The following is a 9,635-nucleotide window of genomic DNA, read 5'->3' on the forward strand; positions in this document are numbered from 1 at the left end:
GTGTAATTGAGCTCAAGAACTCCATGACAATCATCATATAAGACGAAGGACTACTCAAGGAGCTGGTGGATCTTCATCGACTAAAAGGTATGTGTTGAACTTATCTATCACTCAAAAGTCTATCTACTTTATCTCCTATTTTGAAACAAAAGTCATTTTGCTATATAGACTTTGATTATACACATTTTCTATTTCGAGTCGAGTTTATGTCGCCTATCTATTTCTCGAAATATGTGTTGGTAAGCTTTTGCTTTGGCCAAGTTCATCTTTACCTAGTGACTAAACTCATGACACGTTTCAATCACTTTGAGAATTGCTTACTTTGACGAAGTGTCCTCTAAGAATGTTTCAATGATTGAAATGAGAGTTTAGATTAAATAACCAGTGATGGATATAAGCATTGTATGGCAACGCATATATGTATAAGTCCTTTATCCTTAAACCGAAGTTTGCGAACTTTGTTGATCAAGAGAACCAGAACAAAATCCGTGAACTCAGTCCGCGAGCCGGTGGAAGTTCTCGACCCGAGAAAATTTGCTGGAGTTTGAGAACTCCTTCCGGGAACTTAAGTCCGCGAACTAAGTCTGCGAACTTAAGCTGGTTATATATAAAGACGATTTTTTGCAAACTTATTCATATTAACTAAGGAATTCTAAATGCAAACTGCGGCTATATAGTTCATGAACCGATTCGAGTGAATCAAATCGTTTTTTCTTCGATTGTGTCTTGTGTAGTTTCATAAGATTTCCTTGCAATTGAACAACTCTCTAACTAGTTCATTTGAGTCATTTGAGCTAGTTATGGTGAAGAAGAACATGGTTCATATGAAAGTTCTCATATGGCTAACCATTTGGTTAACTATTGTTGAACCAACAAATGTTCATGTTTGGGTACGGTTACATAAACCCAAAATAGTACATTTCATTTGTGTAACAAGCTAATTTTTCGATCCAACGGTTGAAAGATATTAGCTTGAATCTAATCAGGTTTTCATATAACGGTGAATATTGAATGCGTTGTTACCAAACCCTGATTTGAAGACTATATAAGGGAGAACTATAGCAACTGGGAAACCTAGTCCCCACACCTCTTGTGTGATACTAGTTGTATTAGCTAGAGTCGATTCTCCTTTAACCTTTGGTTTCTTCTTAAAAACCAGGTTGACGACTTAAAGACTTCATTGGGATTGTGAAGCCAGAACGATACTACTTTTTCGTAGTTGTGTGATCTGATCTTGTCGATTCCATCGTTTTGAGTACAATCGTAACGATTGGGTTGAGATCTATATCTCCGATAGGCAAGATAGAAAAGTAATCACAAACATCTTCGTCTCATCGTTTGTGATTCCACAATATCTTCTTGCGCCGCGTCGATTAAGATTATTGTGAGGTGATTGATAATACTAGGTTGTTCTTCGGGAATATAAGTATGGGTTGTCAATTGGTTCCTGTTCACCTTGATTTATCAAAAGACGGAACAAAACTTGTAGGTATTTCCGTGGGAGACAGATTTATCTATTATGTATACTTTTCTGTGTGATACAAATTTGTTTATTAAAGTCTTTGACTTTGGGTCATAGCAACTCTTAGTTGTGGGTGAGGTCAGCTAAGGGAATCAAGTGCGTAGTGTCCTGCTGGGATCAAAGACGTAAGGAGCGCAACTGTACCTTGAATCAGTGTGAGATTGATTGGAGTTCAACTATAGTCCAGACCGAAGTTAGTCTGTAGTAGGCTAGTGTCTGTAGCGGCTTAATACAGTGTGGTGTTCAACCTGGACTAGGTCCCGGGGTTTTTCTTCATTTGTGGTTTCTTCGTTAACAAAATTCTGGTGTCTGTGTTATTTCTATTCCACATTATATTTTGTTATATAATTGAAATATCACAGGTTGTGCGTTTGAATCAATCAATTGGAAATCTGACCTTTGGTTGTTGATTGAAATTGATTGATCCTTGAACATTGGTCTTTGGTATCTTTCAAGTGATTTCTCTTGTATTCAATTAGACTCGCAAATTTCTATTTGCTTGAGAAAGAATTGAATCAAGAAAGAGAGATATAACTCTTTGATATGCTTTATTAAGATTGAGTCTAGTTTATTCTCTTGAAAATACATTGGAGTTTGTACATACAAATTGCTAAGCGAAATATTGGGTGTGGTTGTTGTACCCCCGTTTTTTCAATTGGTATCAAAGCAGGCAAACACGTTAAATACCTTATCAGTCTGTTTTTGTACTCGATCTGACTCGATGGACAATAGTACTATCTCTGATAAATGCATCAGCAGAAATAAAAACTCTGTCTCGTCTATTTTTATTAAAGAGAAATCTTCTTCAATCTCAAATATAGACGAACCTTGTGTTCAAACTAGACAGACAGGCTCCGACATGTGTTATTCCGATTACCCTTCAAAAGAGTCTATTTCTCTAAATGAACGGGAAATGGCTGAAGAGAGTGATTTGATTCTAAATCTTGTTAGAATCCAAGCTGATAGATTTAATCGGTTAAAACATCATATTGATGTTCTCCTTGGTATTTTAAGGGACTGCAAGTTCAAAGAAAATACTGAAGATCATTCTTCATGTATATCTCTTGAGGAAAGCCTCAAAAAGTATGCTTTAGAAATTGAACATCGCTTGAGTAAACTCTCTATTAAAGGATGCTCTAAGCAGTCCAACATATCAAGTACTTATGCTTCGTCTGAAAATGTTCCAGCTCCAGAAGTAAAATTGGAATCCCTTCCATCCAGAAAATATGTTTTAGTCTCATCCAGTCAAGGGTGTTCTATATCACATGGAAGGAAGAAATCTCCTAACGAGACTGTTAAGACTGTACCGTCTAATCACTCTTGTGATCATAAAGTAGGTCTCTTTTGTGAGGCCAAATGTTTTGGTAAACAAAAAGGTAACTCTAGGTTGAATAGAAAATCATTTGTTCAACTTCAACACACCTTAAACTTAATCCTCAAAGGTGTAACTGGCATTCGTATATCTAAACCAATTGGTCTTCGTACATACTCTGTGTATGCTACCAGGAAAGTCAGTTCAATGAGTTCCTCAAATACTCCGAAGCAGAACATGAGTCTTAACAAAAAACATTTAAGAAAGGAACAAGTTTCTCCTATCGTCAAAAGATAAGATAATGTTGTCCTTTATGTGAATAAGATTCCAGGAGAAAGGAGCAAAAATGATGATATGAGAAATATCCTGAAGGAGATGATTGAAAGGAATAAGGAAACTATCAACAGGTTGTCAATTCCCTCAAAGAAAAAATCCTCTGGTAAGGACTCAAACTATGTATCATATTTTTATGACAGTAAGTTTTGTGATAATTTCTCACATCAAAATGGATCCTTTTCTAGATTCGGTAAGAAAAAGAGATTCGACCAAAAACACAATTCTTTTAATGAGCTCAGAGCTCATACTTGTGCTAATTAATCACAAGGGTTAAAGAACTTACTCATAAAAATCTTGTTGAGTAAGTTGTGTCAATTTTCAGGTATACTGTTAGCATACTACTTCTGCTTAGTGGAGCTATTTTCTTATCGTCTATAGCTAAACTACTGTCTGCAGAAAAGGTTGCTTAAGTATTTAATGTCATTTCTTGTTGATTTTTTTTTTCTTTCTTTTTTTAAAAAAAAAAGAAAAAAAAAGGGTTTCATTGCAACAATGTTGCCTGCTACTCTTGTGCTCTAAATTACTCCTTTGTTGGTATGGAATTTTGAGCCAGTTATGAATTTTCATGTGGCAAAAAGATTTATGTCTTAAGTTTTTCCTTGGGTCGGGTTGTGTTCGTACGGGTACCCCTGTTACTATTACGAATCAATTCTTAGAAACCCTAAAGGTTATCTTCCCTAAGAAACCATATAAAATACTAAATATCTAAATCGTTTGCATACTATGGGTTTTTGGTTTATCAAGAATGTCGTCCTCTTCACGAGATTGTGGTTTCGCTAAAGGCTTTCTTGATAAAGGTATTGGTTTTGAGTCCGAAGGGAGGAAGAAAAGAACCCTTGTATATGAAGATCATCATAATGCCTCATGTTACTATGCCTATACTCATGAGGATGTTGAAAAGGAGGATATGATCTCTGCTGAAATGGTTCATGATTTTCTTAAATATTTTAAGGAATCAAAGCAGCAGCTCGTTGATACTCTGAAAAGTCTTGATGTGTTAAAGACTGAGTTGAAAAAGGTTACCTCTAACCTTGGTCTCATAAAATCTCACATCAATGATCTTCTCAAAGAGAATCTCTTCTCTGAAGATGCAATGGATGTTGTCAATCGCAAGCTCAAAGACCCAATATTCGTGATGTTCCTGAACCGTCTAACTGATCCTAGTTCGTGTATGGGCATAGCACTGAAGTCTGCTTTTTGGTTCTTAGCTTGTGATTTTTTGCTATGTCCAGTAAATATTCTATTTTCTTATTTTGTTTAAGAAGAATAACTAGAAGTTTGGAATAGCCGTTATTGTGATTACACATAGCTATGTCCAATGTTTTCATCTTCATGTTTTTAGATTTATTGGTTTAAATTCTAAAATTGTTTGGAAGATGATTTTTGTAGTATTAATCTTTATGGTTTTATATATTGCTATTTGTTATGGGATATAGTTTTATATAGCTATGTCCATAGTACGAGCATCGTATGTCCATTAGAGCAAGCCTTATGGTGGAATCCATCATATTCCAAGTGTGCAAAAACCATGAAATGTCAAGTCTAGTGGCTTCCAAATTGGTGTTTTCCATGAAAAATACAAGCAGTGTTCCATGGATTCGTGTAATGGTCCGTGGAATCCATGGTAGTGCTAATCAGATTAGCGTAAAACGCTATTCAGAATAGCGCACTAGAAGACGAAAAGCGCTAATCAAAATAGCGCTCAACACTAATCAGAATAGCACAAAACGCTATTCAGAATAACACAAAGCGCTACTCAGAATAGCGCTTTTTTTAATCCATAGATTCAAGCAAGTTATTGGAAATCTAATGGCTGAGAAAATAGCGCTAATCTTAATAGCGTTTAGCGCTATTCTGATTAGCGTTAAACGCTATTAAGATTAGCATTTTTGTTGTTCCACCACTACACTTGCGCTTCCATCCACGATTCCAAATGCTGAGGTGGCGTGGAAGATGGAAGATGGAACTCTTCCACAATAAGACTTTCTCTTACCATGCCGTTTTCTTTAATCTATACAAAATGTCCAGCTATACAAGGCTGATGTAATACGCCACGTATGACTCCAAACCGTTGCGAGTCATCGTACCAGGTCAGGTCGGCTATATTGGCATTATTAAGGGGACTACCATTTGTTCACACTCAGTCGGCAACACTACATTTAGGTGACCCTCACAAATCTTCAGGGTCCCAAGCCTTTCTACCTTTAGACTCCTAGTAAGCTACCTCAGACCACGTAACCAAAGCATTTAGGACAAAATATACATTTGTGAACACATAAATCACGAAGCCATCCACGTGTTCACAAACAATATTCGCATACATTCTAATTCTAAAATTGTACGTCGTATGTGTAAAGGGGATGATTATATCGATTCATCGACTCAAAGCCTTCGAGCTTGTCATTGTCTATTCGAATATTGTCATAAATAATGTTCGTATAAAGGGATAAACAGAGAATCAAGTATAAATATAAAGCACATGAAGTTCAACGCTGAATGTAAAGTGCTAAAATGTAAATAAGACAAAGATTTACGTGGTTCGGCACTAAGGCCTACATCCACGGGGCTGGTGTTTCACTATGTATTGAATGATTAGAAAGATAGTCGAATGACTTTAGAGTATACATAGGTCTGCGGAAGTAGGGGGATTACTTACTCTTGCTATTTCTCTCTCCTATATTCTCCTATAATTGCTCTGGATTGGTCGACCTCCTCTCTCTTAGTGGAGAGGGGTATTTATAGGGTTGGAACGTGGGTCCTACTTCTGAGGTGCCGTTGTAACCTTATCTTTTTGTGCTTTGTGCCCATTACGCAGAGGTCTTCGGCATATGATGCGGTCTAAGCTTGAATACGAAGAGCTATCCTCGCTTATTCCACGAGCTGATTGACACGTGTATATCTCTGGTATTTAATTCGGGCAGTTGGACGTCCGCTCGTGTCAGACAAGTGTCTCTTAGTCTGGTCACATCTGCTTCAGTCAAACTCTCTCTCAACCGTTGATCTGGGATCTTCCTTGGGATAGGATGTACTAACACTCAAGGGGTATTATCTGGTGCTCCTCTTTGACATCATACCTCTGTGATCCTCAGTCCCTGACCGTCATATATGCTGACCGGTGATATTTTCTGATGAGATGCTCCTCTAGGTTATGACTGCTTGTTATCATGTTTTGATATCTCGCTTTGCATGCCTTCCACGTGTCTCTTCTTGTACACGTGGTGGATGATGAAATGTGTACATACAATTTGCCCCTCTTCTTCTGACTTGGGCGTATTTTTCAATTTAGAAGAAGAAAGGTCGTCATACACGTTTTATCTCTCCTGAAATAACTTCGCCTATTAATACGGGCACGTTTCTCACTTTTGCATTAACTTTCCACATAACTGCTCCTTAGTACGAGGGACATTTATTGTCTTCTCTAGCTTTATAAATAGGAAAGAGAATGTGAAAAAAACTTTTATCCTCTTCTTGTCAGTGTTCATCCTCTTCTTGTCAGTGTTCATCCTTTCTTTGTTTTCTATTCTTGTTCTTTAGTCATTTATTATCGTTGTTCTTGTGAGGAAGATAACAACATTCAATTTTCTGACTCTTTCGCTCTCGACTGCTGCTGCCCCTATATCAAAGATAACTTGATTTTGATATCTCTGATCCTTCTATCTTCGACTGTGGTTGGTGCTTGTCGTCCTCTTTTATACAGGTATGGGGTTTTTCATTAGCTGCTCGTCATTGATTTATCTATTTTCTGTTATATCTACACGTTTGTCTTCTGCTGCTGTATTTTTGGCTTTGTGATGAAGAACACATATGTCGAAGCATATATGCTTGCCCATGTTCTTTGTTACAAAGTCTGTAAGTCTATATCTAAGTATTATCTCTGGAGTCTGATGGGGTATTTCTGGTTATTTTCAGTTTTTAGGGTTTTTAATGTTAATCCGGATGAACCATCAGTTATGGGTTTTTTGATCTTTAGTGATCTCCTCGTATTCTTATCTAAACTGTTTTTTGTGTTTCCTTGTAGATATGTCTGATCGTCCGCGGGCTCCTTACCAAACCCCGCCGTCTAGTCCGCCAAGATCCCCTCCGCGTAGAGATTCTGACAGATCTCCACTTGGGGAAGGTTCTTATAAATCTTCACAATCAGATCCTCGGGGTCATAGGGTTTCATCTTCCTCTGGTGTGAAGGCTTTGCCTACTAAGAAAGGGGATTTTCCGAAGGGTCCTTCTGGGTCTAGGTATGTTGTTAACCGCGCCCCTTCTCGTCCTCGTGAAGATTCTAGGAGTACGCAGGATCCTCCTCGTGATGATTCTAGGAGTACGCGGGCTCCTCCTCCTTGTAATGAAACATCGGATATTCCGCCCCTTCGTTCAATGGCTCCTCCTTCAGTGCCTCTGCAGAAATCTTTGCCTCCTCCTCCAACGATTTCTTTCAAAGGGAAGTACTCAAAGGGTACTATGTCGAGAGATGACCCGTCTAAAAATCTTTCTTCTAAAAGGAAAGCTTCGAAATTGAGTCTTACTTCAGATTCCGCAGACGAAGAAGAAACTTCCCCCGTGATACGCAGCGTTTCAGTTGGCAAGAAGAAGGTCACTTTCAATCATATTGATCTTGAGATGTTCAAGGAAAACATGAGCTTCAAGATTTTGAGGTTCGCTTCTATGCCCCTGACGATGATATCACTTACGAGCTCCTCTCTAAGTATCAGTTTGATGAGTTCCATCTGTTGACTACGGTTGGAGCCTTCGAGGCGGGTCTCATGTTGCCCCTGTATAAGTCGGGTGACTCCTTTTATTATGACGTGCTGGCTAGTCGCGAAGGCTCTTCCAAAAACACTCATAATCATTCCGTGTCACAACTGTCTGGGAATTATCTTCGTGCACTGAAGGAATGTTACCTGCGGAGCAAGGGAAAGACTATGATGACCTGCTATGTTCCAAATCCTGCTGAGAGAGAGTGGTACACTCCTCAGAATTTTAACAGTTCCTTTGGGGATTATGTCAACAGTAGGAACCATAAGCCTTGGAGTGTTAGTCTTCGTAATATTGCTGCTCCTCGTGGTGAAATTCGTCTTTTGAGTGAGGTGAGTGATGCCAAGATGAAGTATGTTCCTGGTACTGAGGGATATGCTAAACGGAAACTCTTTCCTGCTCATGAAAGGATTAAGCGTGATCATGATTATGAGTGGCATGCTACTGTCATTGAAATAGTTGGTCCTTGGGCTTATGGTTGGAATCCTGGTCCGCGCGGTTGACGTCCTTCTGAAAACAGCAAGCCTCGTGAAACTCCTCCTGTTCGTTATGGAGATTTCTGTCCTTGGCGTCCGAATTTCGCGGGCAGGAATTTTCCTTACGCTCTTGATGTCGTTGATGGAGATGAGGAGGAAGGTTCTGGTGCTACCCATCCACCAAAGAGTGCTGCTGCTGCCAAGGTATAGTTTCTTCCTATATTCTCTATTCTATTTGCCCTTTTTTCCTTGGTTTATTTTTTTTTTAAGTGAGGGAAAAAATGAGCCTTTGTTGGGATGTGTACTGGTTTGTAGGTATCGAAGAAGAAGAAACTTGGACCCAAACAATCTTCTACTGTTGTAACCGGTGAGGCTGAGGTTTATGAGGAGGTTACGAGTCCTGTAAACGAAGGGTATGCTGAGGATGAAGAAATGTCCGATGGAGAAGAGCGTACTGATACTTCTCATCCTGATGATGAGGGTGGTAATGGTGAAGAAGAAGTTGCCGCGGGTGGTGATGGTGAAGAAGAAGTTGTCGCGGGTGGTGATGGTGAGTCTGAGGGTAATATTACCGCAGGTGGTACTGGCGAGGGGGGATCTGCCCCTGTTGGCGATAATATTGGTGGTGTGGGTACTCTGCCCGTTATTTCCCCTGAATTTTCTTTTGGTAGGATATATTCCGCGGGGAAATCCTTTGATGTGAACGTTGCCATGGGTCTTGCCGAAGACTTCTCATTGCTTTCCCCAAATGATGATTGGTATGTACATGGGAATCTTGGTAAAGAAGGTGCTACTGGTCAGCAGGCTGAAAACGCAGGTGGTCATGCTGAGTCTGGTGATGTCGAGACTTGCGCGGGTGAGGAGATAACATCCAAGGGGAAGTCTGCGGTTGAGTCTCCTTCAGAGGATTTCCCTTACTCGCTAATGCCTGAAGGTGAAGATGCCATTTTGGCTTGGCATAGGAAGAAGAATCTGATGTTCGTCCCCAACCCTGCCCCAGTGGTCCCTGGTGAGAAGAATTCTGACGCTTATACTCGTCAGATGATGCAATTGTCTTCTGAAGCCCGCGTTGCTGAGATGTGGGAGAAGAATCTGAGAGCTTCGGAAGCTAACCTGGTGGTTGACCCTCCCTCCTCTGTTGCTGATATGATGGCCATAGTTGATGGTACCAATACGGTTTTCCCCAGCAGCGTGTCTTAGAGGTAAATCCTTGTACTTATTCCTTCATGATATCCGAACATTG

This window comes from Papaver somniferum, chromosome 2, assembly GCF_003573695.1.
Source record: "Papaver somniferum cultivar HN1 chromosome 2, ASM357369v1, whole genome shotgun sequence".
Taxonomy (NCBI): domain Eukaryota; kingdom Viridiplantae; phylum Streptophyta; class Magnoliopsida; order Ranunculales; family Papaveraceae; genus Papaver; species Papaver somniferum.